This window comes from Sphaeramia orbicularis, chromosome 7 (genome assembly GCF_902148855.1).
Source record: "Sphaeramia orbicularis chromosome 7, fSphaOr1.1, whole genome shotgun sequence".
Taxonomy (NCBI): domain Eukaryota; kingdom Metazoa; phylum Chordata; class Actinopteri; order Kurtiformes; family Apogonidae; genus Sphaeramia; species Sphaeramia orbicularis.
This window is the reverse complement of record NC_043963.1, coordinates 7,499,582-7,523,618: the sequence shown is the minus strand read 5'-3', so window position 1 is coordinate 7,523,618 and position 24,037 is coordinate 7,499,582. Positions and strand designations below refer to the sequence as shown.

At 37.1% G+C, this 24,037-nt stretch overlaps 1 protein-coding gene across 1 annotated transcript in view; it reads right to left on the bottom strand.

The window, feature by feature from the left end:
- Nucleotides 1-23,334, bottom strand: part of magixa (MAGI family member, X-linked a) — a 126,206-nt gene extending 102,872 nt beyond the window's left edge. Inside the window, exon 1 of the mRNA XM_030139058.1 lies at nt 23,210-23,334. The gene's annotated coding sequence lies outside the window, so the exon portion shown is untranslated. The remainder of the gene's footprint in view (nt 1-23,209) is intronic.
- Nucleotides 23,335-24,037: the final 703 nt, after the last annotated feature.

Sequence of the window (24,037 nt, the reverse complement as noted above, 5' to 3'; positions counted from 1 at the left end):
AAGGGAACTGAAATCTATAAGAAAATTAAGTGTAGAACAAACATAAAAAGCCAGTGTATCTCTGTTAGAGGGGTCCATCTGTGGAATAATCTGGAGCAAAACTTAAAAATGTCTTCTTCAATCTGTGCATTTAAAAGGATGTATAAATCCACAATAATAACAAAATATAGAACATTAGAAGTACGCATAAAATAAGATATTATAGTTAATTAGTTATCATGATAGGAAAATACTGTCATTTATTGATCACTGTATTTGGAGTAAATATTTGGGGTGGATATATATATTATAGTTTATATTGAAAACGGTTGATTATTGTAAATCTGTTTGTGTATGAGGTGACTAAAAAAAAGTGTATATGAATGGTTTTTATGGATGTTTGTGTTATTGTAAAAAATATACAGAGGAAAATGTGTGTTAACAAAGCAAAGGAGGCGGATCTAGTTTGATTATTAGTTTGTAAAAAGGGGGTGGGAGTCAATAAGTTATACTTCTTCCCACTCCTTTTCGAGCGCAAAAAAATTGTATTTATTTATTTGTTTTGACCATGTTGAATGATTCTTTGTTATCTGATGATTCTGTGTGCTCGAAATAAAACTACTACTACTACTACTACTACTACTACTACTACTACTACTACTACTACTACTACTAAGGAAGGAAGAGGGACAACTGCAGCTCTGTTTTCATTCCTTTAACTCCCTTAGTTCTGTCCATCTGTTCAATGCAGAGGTTTACCGCTGTTTTAGTCGGTATTCTATCACTGTCCCGTTTAGTTTTCTTTTTCTTTCGGCCAGTCCAGCTCCAGTTCCAGTGTCCACCATTACAAAATAAATCCAACAAATCCCTTTCTTTAGGAAAAAGGACGGATCTTACTCCTCACTCGCTCAGCTTACTTCTTACTACTAAACTCTGCCGGTTGGTGTGGTGTTGTCATAGTGACATAAGTCTGCCGTAAATCAGTCCAGTCTTGTCTGACCCGACCAGGGAAACTGGAAATAGCATTTGGAAATAACCGATTTCTGTACAGCACCTTTAAATGACTTTTTCAGTAAAGTATATGATTAACCAATAACTATGCATAAAAACAAGCCTCTACAACCACTGTCATTTATCAAACTCCGTGGGTTTTACTGGTAAATCATTGTTCAATGAATCAAGGTTGTAGAAGAAGTCTGAGAGAGTTATCTGAGGAGCTCAGAAAGGAAACTGTAGATAACCAATCTATAGGTAAAGGCAGCTGGATGGTCCTGTGACACCAGTTTCAAGTATTATTAAAAAGTATATGGGATTGAAGAAATACAAGCCCAGGTAGATCAGATGGACAGTCTGGATGGCTGACAAAGAACCAGAAGAGAACGTCCAAAAACATACAAGATAAACTCCAAGGTCAAGGTCTAATCTAATGAAAAAAATAAGTGAAAGCCACACATTGAACACTTGTAAGACAGGAAATAAAAGTTGATTGTGAATAGAATACTTGTGACTTGGCTGGAGTTTTCTATTGCTTTTTCTTATTAACCCTTTCATGCATAGTGGTCACTCCAGTGGACAGTTCTTCTCCAGCTGTTCTCTTGTATATTCATGGGTTTTGTTGTTTTAGTTCCATATCAGCCAACACAGTGGACCCTTATGCATCCTCCCATACACTGACATTCATACCATTATTGTAACTTTGCTGTTCTCGATAAACCTGATCTGCACTAACATGTTTGAGTGGAAATCAATTATTTGTTAGAAAAAAAAGTTGTTTTTTTTTTTTTTTTTTTTTTTTTTTGCATATTATCTCCATGAAAAGTAATAATTACCATTAGAATATGTTAAAATGTGAGAAAACATCAGATTTTATTTCATTGTTTTAAAATCAATTTTTGATGTTGGGTTTTAAACATGTTTCTTTACTTCAAAATTAAATGCATGGATGTTTTTGTAACTCCATGAAAAAAAAAAAAAAAAAAAACTTGATCACATTGTTTTTTTTCATGCCTATGGAGGAATAAAAACACTCAAGAAAAAAATCTTAACTAAGGTTCTCATAATTAACGCATGAAAGGGTAAAAATATTGCACAATGAAATCAGTTCATTCTTTTTGAATAACCCTGTATTTTAGAAGTGCCACAAAACTAGGGTCTTTTTGTTTATATATTTTAGGCTACGTTACAAACTAGCATCAGAAAACTCCTTCATCTTCTGCGTCGATTTACTAGTCAACTAATCTGGAAAACATCTAAAACATACGCTTGCATTTGTCGGGTTACAGTCACTATCTATACATGTGTTTCAGCTTCTTCCTTCTGTTTAACATAAAAAATTACCAACAGATTATTTCTATTTACTGATTCATCTACTCTGACTCCTCTGTGGTTTAAGGTCAGAGGTCACTGAGGCTGGGGGGTGGGGGGGGTTATTCCTATGAGTCTGCAGATAAGGATGATGATGATGGTCCTGGAGGATGAGGCTGACTCGCACTGACAGCGGCTGTCAGCTCCGATCTCTGCACGCGCTCAGAGGGCCCTCTGATGACATCATCACCAGACACCGCAGCTTCTCTGATGATGTCACCAGCAGACGGTTGCCGGGAGACGACGGCGATGTGTTCCTACTGCGAATCAACTCTTCGTACTAGAAAACTCAGCTCTGACCGAGTCGAAATTAACATTATTTTGATGTCACGAATGTAAACACGAGGACAAAAGGACAAATGGTTCAGTTGTTTGACAGGTTTTCGGAAATTGATTCATACAAAACTTGGATATACACACGGCAAAATATACCAGACAAAAACAGGAAACTTGTAGCTAGTGTTGGGTCAGTTTGTGCTTTCGTGTAAAAGCTTAAACACTTGTCATTTCAGGATAGACTAAATTAAATCAGAGCTAAATGGGTGCTTCTATGAAACTAGTCCTAAAAACAACACATGGGGGCTAAAATTCAAACCAGATGTAGACGAATGTTATGAAGCAAGTTTGGAAGCACTTTGGGTCTATTTTAAAAATAAATACTTCCTGAGATAAAAGAGAACCTATTTTTCAGATAAAACACATTTTTATGTTATTTTACATTATATTTAATACAAAAATTGAATAACTATTTATTCTCTCACAGGTACATTTTAGGAACTGAACTAATGATGCAAGGCTAAGTGTTTCACAACAATGACCACTGTTGCAAAATCATTCGTGATTTATATGCATTTTAACTGGGCAGGTTCTGCATGTAACATGAGTGGACACAATGGGTTACATACAAACCTGGAATGAGACTGAGATTCATGAAAACCTCACATGTCTGGATTAGAAAAACCACTAGGATCATCAAATTTAACACATAGTCCATATAAGATTTAACACATAGTCCATATAAGATTTAACACATAGTCCATATAAGATTTAACACATAGTCCATATAAGATTTAACACATAGTCCATATAAGATTTAACACATAGTCCATATAAGATTTAACACATAGTCCATATAAGACCATTTACAGCCATGTTTTGACACCTAGGTAGTTTTTCATGTCCCAAATTTGGTCCTATTTTTGGCCCCAATATTTTATTAAAAATTCATTAACCCTTTCATGCATAAGTCACTCCAGTGGACAGTTCTTCTCCAGCTGTTCTCTTGTATATTCATGGGTTTAGTTGTTTTCGTTCCATATCAGCCAACACAGTGGACACTTACGCATCATCTTATATCCTGACATTCATACCATTACTGTAACTTTGCTGTTCTTGATAAACCTGATCTGCACTAACATGTTTGAGTGTCAATCAATTGTTGTTTGTTAGACAAGAAGGTTTTTTTTGCACATTATCTCGATGAAGTGAGGAATTAACAGCATTAGAATATGTTAAAAATGTGAGAAGACATCAGATTAGCACCATTAAACATGTTTTTATTTCACTGTTTTCATATCCCTCTCTGATATTGGGTTTTAAACACGTTTCTTTACTTCAAAAATTAAATGGATGGATATTTTTGTAACTCCACGGAAAAAAAAAAACTTGATTGCATTGTTTTTTTCATGCCTAAGGAGGAATAAAAACACTGAAGAAAAATATCTTGACTAAGGTTCTCACCATTAATACATGAAAGGGTTAATTTTGGGATGGCTCGGAGCAGGAGTATAGTTTTTTTGCATTTATCTGAGGTCATCATTAGGACCATCCTGAGGGGGAAATATGCCTAAATTTGTCTTTTATTATTGGGTCTAAAAAGCTGGAAAATTGCCAGATACCAAAATGATACCAGTTTCATAGAAGCACCCAAATCCACCCTGTCTCACGTTAGTGGACAATGGACTGTTTGTACGGCTTCATGGGAAACAGTACAAAAGCATAAAAATTAGAGACTGATCTCAAAAAAATTGCGTTGTATGTCACGCCAGTTCTTATGGTATTTGGCGTGCTGTACCTACACATTTTTGAGCTTTCGTGTGTTATTCAGCGCCATTTGATCGCGTGTGAATGTACGCCAAAATCTCTGGTTCATGTAACCCAAAACACTCAGTGCGTGGTATCTGACACATCGACTCAGGTTGGACAGGGGGCTAATAACAGCGTGAACATACACATGGAAAGCTTATAATGCGTACAGTTAACACACCAATTAAAAGTGGCGTGTATATTTCTATGAGTCACGATATCATGCTGAAAACTATCCCCACCAGACTCAGAAACAGCTTCTTCCCCAGAGCTGTGAAAGCCGTCTCACCCCTTACAGTCATACATACACACACACCCTCCCCCTGACACTTACCCACCCCTCCCCTCCCCTATTTCCATCACACTGGGTCCTGTACTGAGCTGCACTCTCCAGCTTCTCTGGGACTGCCATTCATTCGCACATTTACTGTCTTATTTACATACAATATTGCATACAATATGTGAACTGCACAAACTGTTTCCTGCACTGGACTGTACATACTGGGTTTTACATTTCTTTTCTATATCAGCTAAAATTTGCTTAGAAGTCTTATTTCTGTCTTTGTGCATAAGAAATCAATCTAAGTGAATCCCCAAAGGAACTTTGTGTTGGTAAATGCAAGTTCTGCAAATGTACAGGATTTCAGTTCTGTTCAACATGTTGATGCTCATATGAACTATGTTTTCAGCTCAAAAATGTCCAATTTCATCACAATTAATGCTATATTTTCATGTCACAAATGGCCAAGTTATATTTGAACTGAATTTACCTGAAAAACACATATTCTATTCTTTTAGATTCCCCAGTTTTTCTTACCAGACTCTCTCCTACATATCACATGTTTTATTTTTACAGGTTCAGTCTGGAGTATGGTGCTGATCCATCCTGCTTATGTTACGCCGATACATACATGAAGAATGTCACACGTCACTTTTTAAATCAACAGTTTTCTAATAATAAGCATTTTTTATAAAGAAATAATTCTATATTGTTATTTCCTCATTAGTATGATGATAAACTATACAATAAATAATTCTGATCCTAGTTTTTGCACAGGGATCATTAGTGTAAACGGTGACATGGCTGCAGAGCATCAGTATGATGGGATCCACAACAACCATGTCACATCCGTCCACTGACACATTTTGTGTTTATGTTTCAGCTGGTATTGTTTTAGATCCACAATACTAACATTTATGAATAAGAGGAGAATTAGCAATAGTAAGTCTATAAGTTTATTCCTAATAAAGTACTGGTACTGACCAGAGCATCATGGGTAATGTCATGTCCGTCCACCAGCAAAAGTTTTCACATACACGTGCTATTCTAAATCCAGTATTTCTGAAAATAGAGCTTCCACTGTCAAATAATATCAGTAGTCTGTGCACAAATGGATTAGCATTATTTCCACACAGTTCTATGCATTTATGACAACTTTTTTTTTGACAAAAATGGCCGCTCATTTGACCCCCTAAGTAAATTTTAGCTGATATATAATGTACATAGTCTTGATATACTTACTCTTTAGTATTTCTATGTTGATGTACATATTCTTGAGTGTTTTTATATTTTTTTTCTCTAGCCGAGAACTACCTCTAAGAAAAATTCTGTTATGTGCACATTATGACAGTAAACATTCTTGAATCTTGAATTAGTAATAAGCATGAATGTAACATAATTATGACAACATGATAAACACAATATTAAGTTTATTATAATCAGTGTTGGGAATAACGGCGTTAAAAATATCAGTGTTACTAACGCCGATATTGTTTTCCAGTAACAGGTAATCTAATTAATTACTATTTGAAACGTTACAACACCGTTACCGTTACCGGCAGTGAAATGTGGCGCATTACTATGCACTGATATCTAACAGCTGTTATCCGCCCTGGCACAACCAGGCACGAGAGGTATGACATTTGCAGACAAGTCGAGTCTTTTGAACGGCTCTTTTCAGTGAACGATAGGAACTGATTCATTATGAGCCGTTCGTTTACGTGTCATTCTTCTATTCAAATGGCCTACACTGCCTTCATGCTTCATCTGTGTGCCACATGAGTCTGAGTTGTCCACACCACCTTCACCTGAACGACTAATGACATGTCCAAGTATCAGTTGTCCGCAGCACAGCCCATTCACTTGAACGCATCTATGTGCTCAGCTAATTTAGAGGAGGAGTTATCAGTGACAGTCCGACTGACTGGACTGGAGACATTTACTGCTGGATCCAGGAGGAGCGACTGAAAAAAGTGGAGATGTGGGATTAACTGGAGGAGCATCTTCTTCCTATGAATGCAGATATGCACTTATGTGGTGGAAAAGCCGGGCCCTGGTGGACCCCAGCCGGGCCCTGGTGGACCCCAGCCGGGCCCTGGTGGACCCTGGTGGACCCCAGCCGGGCCCTGGTGGACCCTGGTGGATCCCAGCCTCACCACAGTCATGGTATTCAGTACCTGTCTGCTGTTCTACTCTGCAACTGACTCATGAAACACGCTCAAAAATCAGTTTCCTTTTACATATTTGAAAGTTTTTCAAAAAAGTAACGCAATAATTACTTTCTCTGGTAACTAATTACATTCATGAAGGAGTACTTCCGTTACTAATTCAATTACTTTTTTGGAAAATTAATTAGTAACTATAACTAATTACTCTTTGAAAGTAATTTGCCCAACACTGATTATAAATAGACGACCAGAACTGTGAGGGTCTGCACTTTACTACTGAGCAGAAAGTGAAAACAGGAAGTTCAACCACAGAGGGAGTGAATCGATGCACATGGTACATGTTGCATCTGTTTCGTAAACAGTGTCATTGGGTAATAGTGAGAGGACAAATTAGACTGCATTCAGACAGCAGGTCTTAATGCACAGTTCAGATTTTTTAGTGAAATCTGATTTTTTTTGTGTGTGCTCGTTCATATTCTATCAGTTTTGAGTATGAACTGAATGTGACCCTGACGTGACCCCCATGCACAAAAGAGGTCCTGATGGAATACAGGCACACACCGTGTTTATGGAAGTAAAAATGTTTTTCCCTCCGCTCCTCCTCCTGGGACGCAGAATTGTGACATTTGGTGCATTTCAATGATGTAAAGGTCGGATAAATGTGACCTGGCTGTTTAAACTGAAGTCACATTGCAAAATATCAGATAAGTATCGGATTTAGGACGACATATGAAAGTGGCCTGGGTCGGATTTGAAAAAATCTGATTAATGCTGTCCAAACTGTCTTTAACAGATTGGATACAGGTCACATATGGACACAAAAATCAGATGTGGGACACATTTGCCTGCAGTCTGAAGATAGTCTTACTCTCAAACAAACAGATGATGAAAGGGATTAAGGCTGAAAAACGTAGGTGACGCAACATGTAAGCAGGAAGAAAATCACGGAAAACCTGATTATGATGCTGCATTTGCCTCAAGGAGCAAAGACTTCAACTCCAGAATTAAGCCATTGCAGAAGTATCTTAAAATATAATACCAGTGATGGCCACTAGATGCTGCTCCAAAAGCCCTGGGTCTCACAGACTTACAAAGAAGTCTCTAAAAATACTAAGCTGATGAATTTCCTCCAGGCGTCAGTGATCCTTCATTAACCAGATCAGGTCAAGTAGAAGTTTGTCCATCTTTGTAATGTTGATAGATTTGATTAACAGCTCGTTCACCTTCAGCTTCTGTTTATTGAATAAAACATTTTCCCTGACATAGAGCTCCACTGTAGTTATGGCTAATGAGTTCCACGAGCAAAGTGGTTCCCAACCTTTTTTGGCTCGTGACCCCATTTTAACATCACAAATTTCTGGTGACCCCAGACATTCAAAATAGAATTTTTTTTTTTTTTGTTAAAATTAATTTGTTTTTGATCATGTAATAGTTGCACTATGTTGCAAATAAACATTAATTTTAGAGGACATTTAGTCTATATAATGTATATTATTATGGACGGAGGCAGTAAAGCCAGGTGTAGATTACTGCACAAAGGGAGAATTTGATTTTCCTTGGTCAGGATATGTACAGTCAGTCCAGCTGTGATTTACAAGGCTGACAATTAATACTGAACAAACAAGAACTCAAACTATGAATTATGAAAGAGCTGCAGCATCTGAAACTGACCACAATGAACATTTGACAGATAAACAGAACCACAGTGCTTCAGTTTCAGCTTCATAGTTTGTCATGTCTTATATGTATTGAGATTGTCTCTCTCAACTCACCATATATTTTTATTTGTAAGTTTTTTTGTTTTTTTTTTAGCAATTACTAGAAATTTCAGGCGACCCCATTTGAATTCCAATTCCATTTGAAAAACACTGCACTAGTAAGACGGTGAAATGACTGTACTATGCAGTGCTTGATGAAGTTTACAGTTCTTTTGAGTCAGTAAGTTAGCATTTAGCATTAACTCACCTCTGAGCCTTTACGCTCTCACAGCTCCACCCCTTTTGTCCAAATATGGTCACTTCTGGCTCCAAAAAAATCCAATATGGCAGCAGCCACATGTTAAACTACTGGTGTCAAAAATGCAGCTCAGAAACCAAAGTTTGACGCAAAGGTTTCAGATACAGCAGTGCTGCGTTACTCATTATCAGTGGCTGTTAAACCAACTTAAAGGTGCTCTAACGCCACCTAGAGGATGGGAGTCAGCGCACTCTGAGACCCCTGGTGGTAAAATCCAGTGTTTGGCTTCATATCAAACGGCTGTGAAAACGCTGACGCCAGCTTAACCCGACTCCGTACAGTCTGATATTAAACAGCAGCTTTAATTTCACTGTTGCTGCTTATTTCCATGTACTTCTACAGCTGACCCGAACCGTTGTGACAGATCTACAAGTTGTGATCTGATGAAAATTAAAACCCTGATATTAAAGCAGCTGGAGTCTGGACGTCAGCGTCGGCGTCAGCTGAGTCAGACTGCGGAGTCTGAAGCTGCTGACGGACCAGATTCACAGCCCGTTTCAGCGGCGGGTTGGCGGTTCTGGATGATTCTGAGACAGCTGCAGATCAGTCAGATTATTAGATCACACTCCGACATGAAGACGAGAGCGCTCCAGAGATTAGACCGAGCCGACACGCTGCAGCGACTGATCTGCTGACTCTGGGAAAACAGAAGAAGATGAAGAACCCCCCCCCTCGCCTTCCTCTCATCCTCCTCTAGTGTCATGACGAGGACTGGATACCAACGGATTCCCCAAATCGATTCTGTTCCGTGTGTTCAGGATGTTTCAGTTGCAGTACCTGTAGTGCTTTAAGTCGTGCAACAAACCGTCTAATTGCCTCTACTATGAACATGAATACTCGTAGAGTTTTCAGGTATCTGTACTTGACTTGAAAATGCATTTATGTGGCAACTTTATACTTTTAGTCTCTACATTTTATCACAAATATCTGTACTTCTTACTCCTTATATAATCAAATCAGGCCTGTTATTTTAGTTATAACACATTTGAAGAGAATTATCCTTTTTTTTTTCTTTTTTGCACCATTTTGCATTTTCAGAACATTAAGTCTGACTTAAACCCAAATGACACACGGCAAAAAGGCCTTGTCCTGATTTTATGATTTAGTAGTTATTTAGGTCAATCGTTTATTTAGTTCAAAATAACATGAAAATGGCGCAACAAGACTAAACAGACAGAAAAAAAGAGACTGGATGGAGGAAAAAAGATGTCATAAAGTTGATGGAGATGTTCATCGTAAATTCAAAGGTTATTATATGAGAACAGAGAAAACTGAAGCAAAAGTGACTTTTTCAGCAAAATCTATCATTAATTGAACATAAAAACATAAAAAGTATACATAAAACATACAAACATAAACATAAAAGTATTTCCTTCCACTGTCAGTGATCCAACTCCATGGGTTTTACTGGTGAATCAATGTTGTAGAAGATGACGGTGTTTCCATGGTAACTACGGAGCCTCTGAACGTCCAAATGGGTCATATCTGATGACCATGAAAAGATGAATAACTGTATTTTACACCAATTATTCACATGTATTGATAGGATTAGTGGATGAACGAATATTAAACAGTTTACATAAACAATCATTTTAGTTCAAGGTCCACATTCAGAATAACCTATGGATAATGACAACTGCAAATATTTACATTTTACAAACTATCCTTTCACCAAGAATGTGAAAAACCTGAAATGTGTTAAGAAAAATAAGTGCAATTTTAACAATATTCTACCAGTTATTAAATGTTTTGTGTAGATCCACTGTGTTCAGTCGGTTGTTTTTGTTGAAATTGCACTTATTTTTCTTGTTAAATTTCAATTTTTTCATCGGTTATTCACATTTTTTAAAGGATAGTTTGTGGATGTAAACATTTTTACAATGGAATTTAACTTTTTTCACTCTAAAACATAGAGAAAAGTATGGAGTTGACATTATTTTTACATCTTTTTTTTTGTTTGTTTTACTGGTCTGGCCCACTTCAAATTGTAGTAGGAGGATGTGGTCCCTGAACCAAACTGAGTCTGACAGCCCTGATGTAGATGTTCACAGTAAATTCAAAGGTTATTATATCAAAAGTGACTTTTACAGCAAAATCTATCATGAATTGAACATAAAAACAAGTGTGTCCATCCACTGTCATTGATCCAACTCCATGGGTTTTACTGGTGAATCAATGTTGTAGAAGATGATGGTGTTTCCACGGTAACTACAGAACGTCCAAATGGGTCATATCTGATGACCATGAAAAGATGAATAACTGTATTTTACACCAGTTATTTACATGTATTGATAGGATTAGTGGATGAACGAATATTAAACAGTTTACATAAACAATCATTTTAGTTCAAGGTCCACATTCATAACCTATGAACAACGACAACGGCAAATATGTACATTTTACAAACTATCCTTTCACAAAGAATGTGAAAAACCTGAAATGTGTTAAGAAAAATAAGTGCAATTTTAACAATATTCTACCAGTTATTAAATGTTTTGTGTAGATCCACTGTGTTCAGTCGGTTGTTTTTGTTGAAATTGCACTTATTTTTCTTGTTAAATTTCCATTTTTTCATTGGTTATTCACATTTTTTAAAGGATAGTTTGTAGATGTAAACATTTTCACAATGGAATTGAACTTTTTTCAGAAAAGTATGGAGTTGACATCATTTTTACATCTTTTTTTTTTGTTTTGTTTGACTGGTCCGGCCCACTTAGGATTGTAATGGGAGGATGTGGTCCCTGAACCAAACTGAGTCTGACAGCCCTGATGTAGATGTTCACAGTAAATTCAAAGATTATATTAGAACAGAGAAAAGTGAAGCAAAAGTGACTTTTTCAGCAAAATCTATCATGAATTAAAAACATAAAAACAAGTGTCTCCATCCACTGTCACTGATCCAACTCCATGGGTTTTACTGGTGAATTAATGTTGTAGAAGATGACGGTGTTTCCACGGTAACTACGGAGCCTCTGAATGTCCAAATGGGTCATATCTGATGACCATGAAAAGATGAATAACTGTATTTTACACCAATTATTTCCATGTATTGATAGGATTAGCAGATGAACGGGTATTAAACAGTTTATATCAGTAGATGCTCTCAGTTGCTGGCGGCTGTTTGGGTCTTTGAGGGTTAACTTCACTCCCTTCTGTTGTTTTGCTTTAGTTGGTTTAATATGACGTGAGGTTCAGTTCTTTCACAAACAGCAGATACAAATATCCTCCAGTACTTCCTCTTTTCTGTACGTCTGGTGCAATAAATGTGTGGACCTGTGCCAACAGCGATCACTGAAAAATATGACAGTAAGTACTGAAACTAATGCACTTACATTAATGTGTATTTATTAGGGGCGGGAACTGATCGGATTTTATCAATATAAATGCCATTGTCAATTCTGCTTACCAATCCAATTCTTCATCAATTCTCCTATTGATTCTTGAGTGTTTTTTTTTTTTTGAGAGGGGAAAAAAAGTGGTTGGACAGGTCAGAGTGGAGCTTGTTTGACTATTTTTCAGATCTAATCATTCACAGTGTTGCACATACACACTATTGTACACACAAACAAAGTAAAACACAGTCGTTTTTTTCCTGAACTGCTTAATGAACAAATGTAAATATTCTGAAAGAATGAGGATTTGAAAACATGTTATAGTGATCTGATCCAGACTGGTCAGTGGTGACAGATAAACCACAACCGTGTCATATGGTCCAGTTAGTGTGGAGGTCAGCCACTGGATTTACTGTTGAATGTCCTTCAGTTCATGAAGACTCCTATCCTTTGGTTTTTACACATATCAGGTGTCTTTGTAAAGTTGAAGGACCCCAGGCAAGACCCCATTTTTACTCACATGAGTTTGTCATGAGTAGGGGTGTTAGAAAATATCGGTTCTGCAATATAGCACGATATTTCATTTCACAATACTGTATCGATATTAAAAAAGTACTGTATTGATATTTTTAGGTATTTATTCAAAAGCAGATATGGCGGAGGTTTATTTTTGATTTTTTGGTTTTCTTTATTGTTTCTTTCTTGTTTATTATTATTTAACTTTTTTTTTTAATTAAATAATGGCTATTTGAAGCATCCTAAAAGCACTTTTTACTGTCTGAGAGGCAGATTTTAGTTCCTTTGGAAACGAGGAGAATTAGAAAAATGTTCTGATATAGCATTAGATCCTGTTCTGAAATAAAAATGTGTTCAGTATTTGTACATATTTCTGGTGTAAAGGTCAAGGTCAAGGTTACTTTATTTATACCCGTAGCTAGATTTGTTTTGCAGTCTAGGTGATTGCCTTGGCATTCCAACAACACATATATTGAACATGTAAGACAGGCACTTGATCACACTTACAGACAGGACAAAAAGTGCTCAGTGTTCCACCATTCATCGGTATAGCAGCATGGATAAGTTAAAGAATAAAATAAATAGGATCAAATAAATAAAAACAAGATGCAATAAAAACACAATAAAAACCAGAAAGGGTAAAATAAAAACAATCTGGGATAAAAACCAGGATAAGAACATAAAATAAAATATTCAAAAAATTTGAAGTCACAATAATAATAAATAGAGCAAAGAAATGGAATAAATAACTAAATAAGTTAGTAAAGTGCAATGTCACTATTTCAATCCTTCCAGGAAATAATCTTAAAAAAAAAAAAAAAAGAAACAAAAAATTGCCTTTTTAAAAGTATCATGATACAGTCTACTCTCGTTAAACCGCCCACCGTTATACCGCCATTTCCGCTTATCGCCATCCGCCAGCCCAGTTCCATGCACAAACAACACTTATACCATTGATTTCCCGACCGTTATCCGCCAGCGTCGCGGCGCAGCACCTCCAAGGTGCGCCGCCGTGGCACCTCCGAGGTGCGGCTCCCAGTGTTGTCTTTTCCGTGGAAACCGGGTCGAAATGGCTCTTTGAGTGTTAAAGGTTGCCGATCCCTGCCTTACAACATAACAGAATCAAGATTTATTTAGAAACGCAATTAGAACGGGTTAACGGAGGCAGCATAGACATCATATAGTAAAGACATGCACATTATGGACGCAACCCGTTGTAACGCCATTTTCGCTATACCGCCAATTTGGCCGTGAACGGAAGTTGGCGGTATAACGAGAGTAGACTGTATATCGTATTGTGATCCTAGTATTGTGATTTGTATCATCAGATTCTTGCCAATACACAGCCCTAGTCATGAGTATCTATACTGAGACGGTTTCTCTGCCAGGTGAGGTGAGCGGGGGGGGGGGGGGTTAGATATTTTAGTTTCTTTTTTGGAAGCATCTTATAATAATAATAATAATAATGAACTACATTTGTATCCACAGCTGACAGAAGCATCGCTGCCACTTCGCGCCTATGGCCCTTCTGACCACCACCAAACATGGGGGGGGGGACATGAGCATGAGATCCGCAAGTTGTTTAAGTTTCTTTTTTGGAGGTATCTTATAATAATAACAAGTGTTCAGAGAACGCAAACCTCCGCCAAGCACCCTGAACGGTGTACAGTTTAATACTGATAAATGTAAATGTCCACAGAGTCCACATTCCACAGTGGATGTGGACAATTTTGTGCCATAAATGTCAGTAGCAGCACGTTGTTCCAGTCAGATGACAACAATAATAAAGCACATTTACAAAAGGAACTAAGAACTGGAATGGGATTATTAAGTACTCGTATCGGTACTCGGTATCGGCAAGTACTCAAATGTAAGTACTCGTACTCGGTCTGGAAAAAAGTGGTATCGGTGCATCCCTAGTTAAGAAGAACTGATAACGCTGGAGGTGTACAGTTCAGATGGAACTGTTTCTAAGTCAGAACCGGTTTTCCATTCGCACTCCTAATATTTATACATAATGACTGACAGGTAGTTTCTTCAGAACAGAGGGTTTGAAGGTCATGAAAAACAAACAGTCTTAGGGTCGTATTGATCGACAGCGGATGAATTCAACTGAAAATCTCTTTGAATCTGAAAATACATTCTTCAAACCAGCCTCAGTTCTTTTCCCCTCTTAACCTGCGTGTAGCCTCAGCTCCCTTCCTCATTTCTTCTTCCTCTTCTCCTTTACAAAGTTCCCCATAATACATCAGGTTTTAACGCAGTCGTGATTTTAAACATAGTTTCTGCTGATTACTTCTCTCTTCACACAACTAAAACAGTATTTCGTCAAATTCAGTGCTATTTCCACTATGGGTTATTGCTTCAGTCCAGGGGTGTCAAACATGAGGTCCGTGGGCCAAAACTGGCCCGCCAAAGGGTCCAATCCGGCCCATGGGATGAATATGCAAAGTACAGGGTGACCCAAAAAACAGGAATTTTTGAAGTGCGTATTGGCAGACATGAACAAGTGGCAGCACTGCGAGACAGTGACCTTGAGCAAGTAAACACACCCCCATTTTAGTAACCATGGATCAGTGGAACGGGCAACAGCGTGCGTTAGCCATAAAAATGTTTTATAAAAACGGTGATAGTATGACAGCTGCGCAGAGGGAGTTCCGACGTTTTTACAACTTAGGACGTCATGGTGCTGTTCCATCAAAACACGCAATAAAATGTTGGATTAATAACTTTATATAGCACAGCTTAATAGCTGAGATGTTGCAGCGGTCAATGAGGAATCTCAACAGCAGATTTCAAGAATGCATTCGTACAGGAGGACGCCATCCACAGGAAGTAATTTTTAAAAATGAAAATTCCATCATTGTTTCTTAAATGGCATGTTTTAAGGTTTCAATTACTATGAATAAAATATTTTTCTTCCATCACTCTTGGTTTTATTGGATTGTTAAAAAGTTCCCGTTTTATTGTGTCACCCTGTACAACAATTACACTGAAAATACTGGGACACATCATGTCTACAGCTGTAAGATGATGATGATGATTTGACATAAAAACATCAATATTTTCTTAAAGTTTAATGGGAGATTTTTCCTCTTAAGTGAGATGTGAAAAACATAGATGGTGAGATTTTTTTTTTTTTTTTTTTGCTTAATTCAAGATTTTTTGCTTAATTCGAGATTATTTTTGCTTAATTCAATTTTTTTTTTTTTGCTTAATTCAAGATTTTTTTTTGCTTAATTCAAGATTTTTTGCTTAATTCAAGATTTTTTTTGGCTTAATTCAAGATTTTTTCACTCCGTGTGGAGTGAACCATTTTGCGCTTTTCTCAAGGGGTGTTCACAGAGTAGTGACAGCAGTCTTTACTTTCTTGGAATACAATAATATACCAATTTATAAAATCTAATGCGTGAAGCTTGCATATAGGTTGATATTTATCATGTAATTTAGTTGAACAACAGGAAAAAAAAAATACTTAAAAAAAAAAAATCTTAACATCCCATGGGCCCCCCCACAGCTCTGTAGGTTAACACCCCTGATCAACAGCCGTGCTTGTACATGTGCATTACACACAATGTTACACAAACATAATACATTGCAAACTCACTGATCAATTATGTACAAACTAGAACACTGAGGTCATCAAACGCAGGTTTACTAGCAACTCCCAGAAATATTACAAAGAAAATGGGGGACGCAGCCTTTACTAACTATGCAACAAAGTTATGGAATACAATTCCAAAAGACATTAGAGAAGCCAGTTCACTGAATATATTTAAAACCAAATTAAAAACATTTTTATTCTCATTAGCCTTTGAAAGGAGATAAAAATGGGGTCACAATTCAGGAACCAGGAATGTGCGGTTTTTCATTTTTATTTTATTTTATTGTATTTCTGTTTTTATTTTTTATTTTACTGTATTTCAAATTTCATCTTATTTCTTGCACTTCAAAAATTCTATGTATAATCAAATATTTTAATGTGCGCTGCTTTTATTTTTATTTTATTGTATTTCTCTCACATTTCATCTTATTTCTTGCACTTCAAACATTCTATGCATAATCAAATATTTTAATGTGCGTTGTTTTTATATTTATTTTTATTTTATTGTATTTCTAATCAAATCTAAATGTATTTTAATATTGTATTTTTTTCAATCAATGTGAAGCACTTTGGGCTACAATTTCTGTATGAAAGGTGCTATACAAATAAAGTTTATTATTATTATTATTATTATTATTATTATTAATATTGTTGAAATTTTGGAGTTTGGAATGTGTAACTAAAATAAAAATGTCTACAATATTATCTGTCAACTTATTAACACAATTTACAAATCGGATCTACAAATCCACAAAACATGTAGTAACAGACAGAATCTTGTTCAAATTGTTCTTCATTTTCAGGTTGTTCACATTGTATTGTTAAAGGCTTATTAGACTATTATTTGACTTTAGATCACATTGGGCTCAAACCAGTTCAACACCCTTGACTGTTCATATCTTCAGTGTCATATTTGTACTCCATATAATCACGCCATGGGCCGGATTGGAACCTTTGGAGGGCCGGTTCTGGCCCACGGGCCGCATGTTTGACACCTGTGTCTTCTGCTCTTTTTCGGCCCAGCCCTATCTGTACATGTTTTCAGCGTTGACCCTTCACATTCCGTTCGTTCCTCTCTGATCTGTTGTTCTGTGTCGATTGTGTTTCTACTCAACTCCACCGCTCAGTTATGTGTCACCTGCTGGATAAATATTAACCTGAGGAAACCCAACACCTACACACACACACACACACACACACTCGCAGCCTTTTACCGGCTGAGCTGAGCTGAACTGAACGCACCATTCACTGTTTGTACTGGACAAACACAAAGACACTGGAGCTTCAACGTAACATCCACGATTCGACTGTTCCGTTCCTGTTCTATTGAATCACATCCCACCGCCAAATCCCAAAAATTCAAGAAACGGCTCTGGATGTTTCCTGTTATTTACTGCAGCTCTCATCGAAAACAAATGGGTCACGAAGATGTTTGCATAGTGTCGCTCATTGACAGAGTAAATCATAGATAAAGAGTAAGAAACTGTGGAGGAATTTAGAAAGTTGGTCTGCAGAGAATACACGTTAAAATGCAGAGAAGAGGCCTCTGTGGTAATAAAATGGAACAACATGAGACAGAACACTGCAAAAAATCTAAATCTGACCAAGTGTGTTTTTCTCATTTCTAGTCCAAATATCTCCTCACACTTAAAATCAGACAGAATCACCTAAAGAGGAACTTTTCAGTGAGATATAAGAACGGATTTTTAGACAATAGATGTGGAAAATCTGATTTCAAGAAATCTTACCAAGAAAATTTTCACTTGTTCCTTTGGCAGATTTTTAACTTACATTAAGATTTTTTTTTTTTTTTTTTTTTTTTTTGCTTAATTCAAGATTTTTTTTTTTTTTTGCTTCAAGATTTTTTTTTGCTTAATTCAAGAAATTTTTTTGCTTACTTCAAGATTTTTTAAAACTTATTTAAAGATTTTTTTTGCTTAATTCAGATTTTTTACTTAATTCAAGTTTTTTTTCTTAAATAAAGATTTTTTGCTCAATTCAAGATTTTTTTTGCTTAATTCAAGATTTTTTGCTTAATTCAAGATTTTTGTTCTTAATTCAAGATTTTTTTTTGCTTAATTCAAGATTTTTGTTCTTAATTCAAGATTTTTTTATTTTTTTTTTGCTTAATTCAAGGTTTTTGTCCTTAATTCAAGATTTTTTTATGCTTAAACTCAATATTTTTTGCTTAATTCAAGATTTTTTTTTGCTTTATTCAAGATTTTTTTTTTTTTTGCTTAATTCAATATTTTTGTCCTTAATTCAAGATTTTTTTTAACTTAATTTAAGATTTTTTTTGCTTAATTCAAGATTTTTTTTTTTTTTTTGCTAAATTCAGGATTTTTTTTTTTTTTTTTTACTTAATTCAAGTTTTTTTTACTTAACTCAAGATTTTTTTTGCTTAATTCAAGATTTTTATTTTTTTTGCTTAATTCAAGATTTTTTTTCCTTAATTAAAGCAAAAAAAAAAAAAAAAAAATAATAATAATAATAATAAAATCTTAAATTAAGCAAAAAAAAAATCTGCCAGTGGAACAAGTGAAAATTATCTTGGTAAGATTTCTTGAAATCAGATTTTCCAGATCTATTGTCCAAAAATCTGTTCTTATATCTCGCTGAAACGTTACTCTTTAGGTGATTATGTTTTATTTTAAGTGTGATGAGATATTTGGACTAGAAATGAGAAAAATACACTTGATAAGATTTAGATTTTTCCATTGAATTAGATAAAAAAAAAGTAGATATAATGAGACAAAAACTACACAAACTAAGTGATATAATAAGATGAAAAAGGGCTTAAAACATGGAGCAGGTAAAAAAAAAAAAAAAAAAAAAGACAAAATCAGACACACTATATGGACAAAAGTATGTGGACACGTTGAATTCAGGTGTTTCTTTTCTAACAGGGGTCTGGGATACGAAACGGTAACATAAAAATAAATAAATAAACAAAAATATATAGTTTTGTCCGACCCCTGATCTGCAGCTGCTAAATTCCAACCAGAACAAACCACGACCAGCACCTCCTCACAGTCTGTTTACTGTTTTAGTGCAAGTGTGTGTCGACTTTACGTGTTTATCCCAACAGATCATTATTAATGCATCTTATTTACTGTAGTTTCATGTATTTAGTCTATTCTTGGTGTGTTTTCCACCTCCATCTTTCAGCATTTACTACTGCCGCTGTTTTTCATTATTAATGTTTGTAGTATTTTTCATTTAACCAGAATTTACAAGAGCAAGGAGCAACAAACACACACACAAAAGCATCATACGACACAAAAAACACACATTTATAGAAGTTAATTAATAAGACTACACATCCAATTACTCTAAAAGTGTTTGCATCAGTGTGTTTATATGTGTTTTTTTCCCAGTAAATGACCCAAACAGACCAGTGTCACCCCCCTCCCCCCCAAGTAACCCCTACTGGAAACACTGGTCTGTTTTATTATTAATGCATCTTATTTACTGTAGTTTCATGTATTTAGTCTATTCTTGGCGTGTTTTCTACCTCCATCTTTCAACATTTACTACAGCCTCTGTCTGTAATTGCTATTGTTTGTGTTATTTTTCCATTTAACTCTTATTTAACCAGGATTTTACATGTGCAGTGGTGCAGCCGTACATGCACACACACAAAAAAAAGCATCATATGACACAAAAAACACACATTTATAGAAGTTAATACCAGTAAATGAATACGACTAAATATCCAGTTACAATAAAAGTGTTCGCATCAGTGTGTTTATATGTGTTTTTTCCCAGTAAATCACCCAAACAGACCACTCTCACACCCCCTGACCCCCCCCAAGTAACCACTACTGGAAACACTGGTCTGTTTAAATAAAAGTTTATCATAACAGATCATTATTAATGCATCTTATTTGCTGTAGTTTCATACATTTAGTCTATTCTTGGTGTGTTTTCTACCTCCATTTTTCAACATTTACCACAGCCTCTGTCTGTAATTGCTATTGTTTGTGTTATTTTTCCATTTAACTCTTATTTAACCAGGATTTTACATGTACGGTGGTGCAGCCGTACATGCACACACACAAAAAAAAGCATCATATAACACAAAAAACACACAGTTATAGACGTTAATAGCAGCAAATGAATAAGACTAAACATCCAGTTACTCTAAAAGTGTTTGTATCAGTGTGTTTATATGTGGTTTTTCCCAGTAAATGACCCAAACAGACCAGTGTCACCCCCCCCAAGTAACCCCTACTGGAAACACTGGTCTGTTTTATTAATAATGCATCTTATTTACTGTAGTTTCATGTATTTAGTCTATTCTTGGTGTGTTTTCTACCTCCATTTTTCAACATTTACTGCAGCCTCTGTCTGTAATTGCTATTGTTTGCAGTATTTTTCATTTAACCCTTATTTAACCAGGATTTTACATGTACAGTGGTACAGCCGTACATGCACACACACAAAAAAAAAGCATCATATGACACAAAAAAACCACACATTCATAGAAGTTAATCAACTAATATTAGTGAATGAATACAACTAAACATCCAGTTACTCTAAAAGTGTTTGTATCAGTGTGTTTATATGTGGTTTTTCCCAGTAAATCACCCAAACAGACCACTCTCACACCCCCTGACCCCCCCTCTCCCCCTCCTCAAGTAACCACTACTGGAAACACTGGTCTGTTTTATTAATAATGCATCTTATTTACTGTAGTTTCATACATTTAGTCTATTCTTGGTGTGTTTTCTACCTCCATTTTTCAACATTTACTACAGCCTCTGTCTGTAATTGCTATTGTTTGTGTTATTTTTCCATTTAACTCTTATTTAACCAGGATTTTACATGTACAGCGGTGCAGCCGTACATGCACACACACAAAAAAAGCATCATATGACACAAAAAAACACACATTTATAGAAGTTAATACCAGTAAATGAATACGATTAAACATCCAGTTACTCTAAAACGTTTGCATCAGTGTGTTTATATGTGGTTTTTCCCAGTAAATGACCCAAACAGACCACTCTCACACCCCCTGACCCCCCCTCTCCCCCTCCTCAAGTAACCACTACTGGTAACACTGGTCTGTTTTATTAATAATGCATCTTATTTACTGTAGTTTCATACATTTAGTCTATTCTTGGTGTGTTTTCTACCTCCATTTTTCAACATTTACTACAGCCTCTGTCTGTAATTGCTATTGTTTGTAGCATTTTCCATTTAACTCTTATTTAACCAGGATTTTACATGTACAGTGGTGCAGCCGTACATGCACACACACACAAAAAAGCATCATATGACACAAAAAAACACACATTTATAGAAGTTAATATCAGTAAATGAATACGACTAAACATCCAGTTACTCTAAAAGTGTTTGCATCAGTGTGTTTATATGTGGTTCTTCCCAGTAAATCACCCAAACAGACCAGTGTCACCCCCCCCAAATAACCACTACTGGAAACACTGGTCTGTTTTATTAATAATGCATCTTATTTACTGTAGTTTCATACATTTAGTCTATTCTTGGTGTGTTTTCTACCTCCATTTTTCAACATTTACTACAGCCTCTGTCTGTAATTGCTATTGTTTGTAGCATTTTCCATTTAACTCTTATTTAACCAGGATTTTACATGTACGGTGGTGCAGCCGTACATGCACACACACACAAAAAAAAGCATCATATGACACAAAAAAACACACATTTATAGACGTTAATATCAGTAAATGAATACGACTAAACATGCAGTTACTCTAAAACGTTTGCATCAGTGTGCTTATATGTGTTTTTTCCCAGTAAATGACCCAAACAGACCACTCTCACACCCCCTGACCCCCCCTCTCCCCCTCCTCAAGTAACCACTACTGGTAACACTGGTCTGTTTTATTAATAATGCATCTTATTTACTGTAGTTTCATACATTTAGTCTATTCTTGGTGTGTTTTCTACCTCCATTTTTCAACATTTACTACAGCTGCTATCTTTAATTGCTATTGTTTGTAGCATTTTCCATTTAACTCTTATTTAACCAGGATTTTACATGTGCAATGGTGCAGCCGTACATGCACACACACAAAAAAAGCATCATATGACACAAAAAAACACACATTTATAGAAGTTAATACCAGTAAATGAATACGACTAAACATCCAGTTACTCTAAAAGTGTTTGCATCAGTGTGTTTCTATGTGGTTCTTGCCACCAAATGACCCAAACAGACCAGTCCATCCCTGCACCACACCAGTCCCACACCCCCTGACCCCCCCAGTGACCACTACTGGAAACACTGGTCCAATGTCTGACCCCTGATCTGCAGCTGCTAAACCCTGAGCAGAACCCCAGAGCAAACCACGACCAGCACCTCCTGACAGTCTACTGTACAACAGCACCTCCTCCTCCTCCTCACCACCTCCTTCTCCTCCTCCTGCTTCCATTCATCCCCATCGGCCAGAGCAGACAAAGAGCGGCTTCTATAGCGCAACATCCAGCAGCTGTAAAACACACACACGGTGTCACCTCCGTCCACTCGGGAGTTTACACACCTCAGATGATGAGACCTTCAGGTGCATACAAACGCAAAAAAAAAAAAAAAAAAAAAAGCACAGACACGCAAACGCACCGCGGCTCAGATGGATGGAGGATGTGACGGTCAGTGCGCTGCCTCCAGCCCGGGCAGCAGGCGGCAAGTGTCGGGGGCTGAGAATCTGCTGACAGCGGCGTTTATACCTGCAGGGGAGTAAAAAAAAAAAAAAAAAAAAAAAAAAAAAACAACACCACACACACACACTCTCTCTCTCTCTCTCTCTGATAAAACCGGGTTTGTCGGTCAAAACGTCCGTGAACGCCTCATGCCACAGAAGGCAGACAAACAAACCCTTACCTTCATAATTCTGCCGTTTTCGCCGTTTCTCCCCCCGCGACTCGTCTTCTCTTTCTCCGCTCCTCTCTCCTCTGTCCTCCTCTTCTCCTCCTCTCTCCTCCTCCTCCTCCTCCTCCTCTCTGCTGCTCCGGTAAAAACCCTCCCCGGGCTTTTAGTGTATTGATCGCTCCCTTGGTGCTACTGCTGCTCCGTGCATGCGCGGTGGGGGGGCTGGGGGTGAGGGGGGGGGTGCTGCTGGTGGTGCTGGTGGTAGTTGTGGTGGTGGGGGGGAGAGGGGGCGTGCATGCGTGACAGTGCGTGACAGTGCGTGATGTCCACTGCAGGTAAAAATGCAAAGCGCGGCTGGAAAAGGTGGAAGATCACACACACGTCCAGCACGCACGCGCAGAGGGGAGCATGAGGTGCACGTCATACAGCGTGCCTGCGCGTGTGTGTGTGTGTGTGTGTGTGTGTGTGTGTGTGTGTGTGTGATTGTGTGTGTGATTGTGTGTTATTGCCCGCAGGTAGCTGTGCAGCAGCTTTAATGGAGCTTTACTACTGAGCGAAAGCAATGACCAGTTAATGTCTCTCTACCATTCACCCTCTCTCTCTCTCTCTCTCTCTCTCTCTCTCTCTCTCTCTCTCTCGCTCACACACAGAGCAATAAGGAAAGAGGGTGATGATAAAGGAAGTGTGTGTGTGTGTGTGTGTGTGTGTGTGTGTGTGTGTGTGTGTGTGTGTGTGTGTGTGTGTGTGAGCGTGAGTGTAGGGGGGCGGGGCAGCACGCAGGGTAAACCAGAGTGAGAGGTAGCCCCGCCCTCAGTGGGAGGGGCCTGGTGTGAGGGGGGT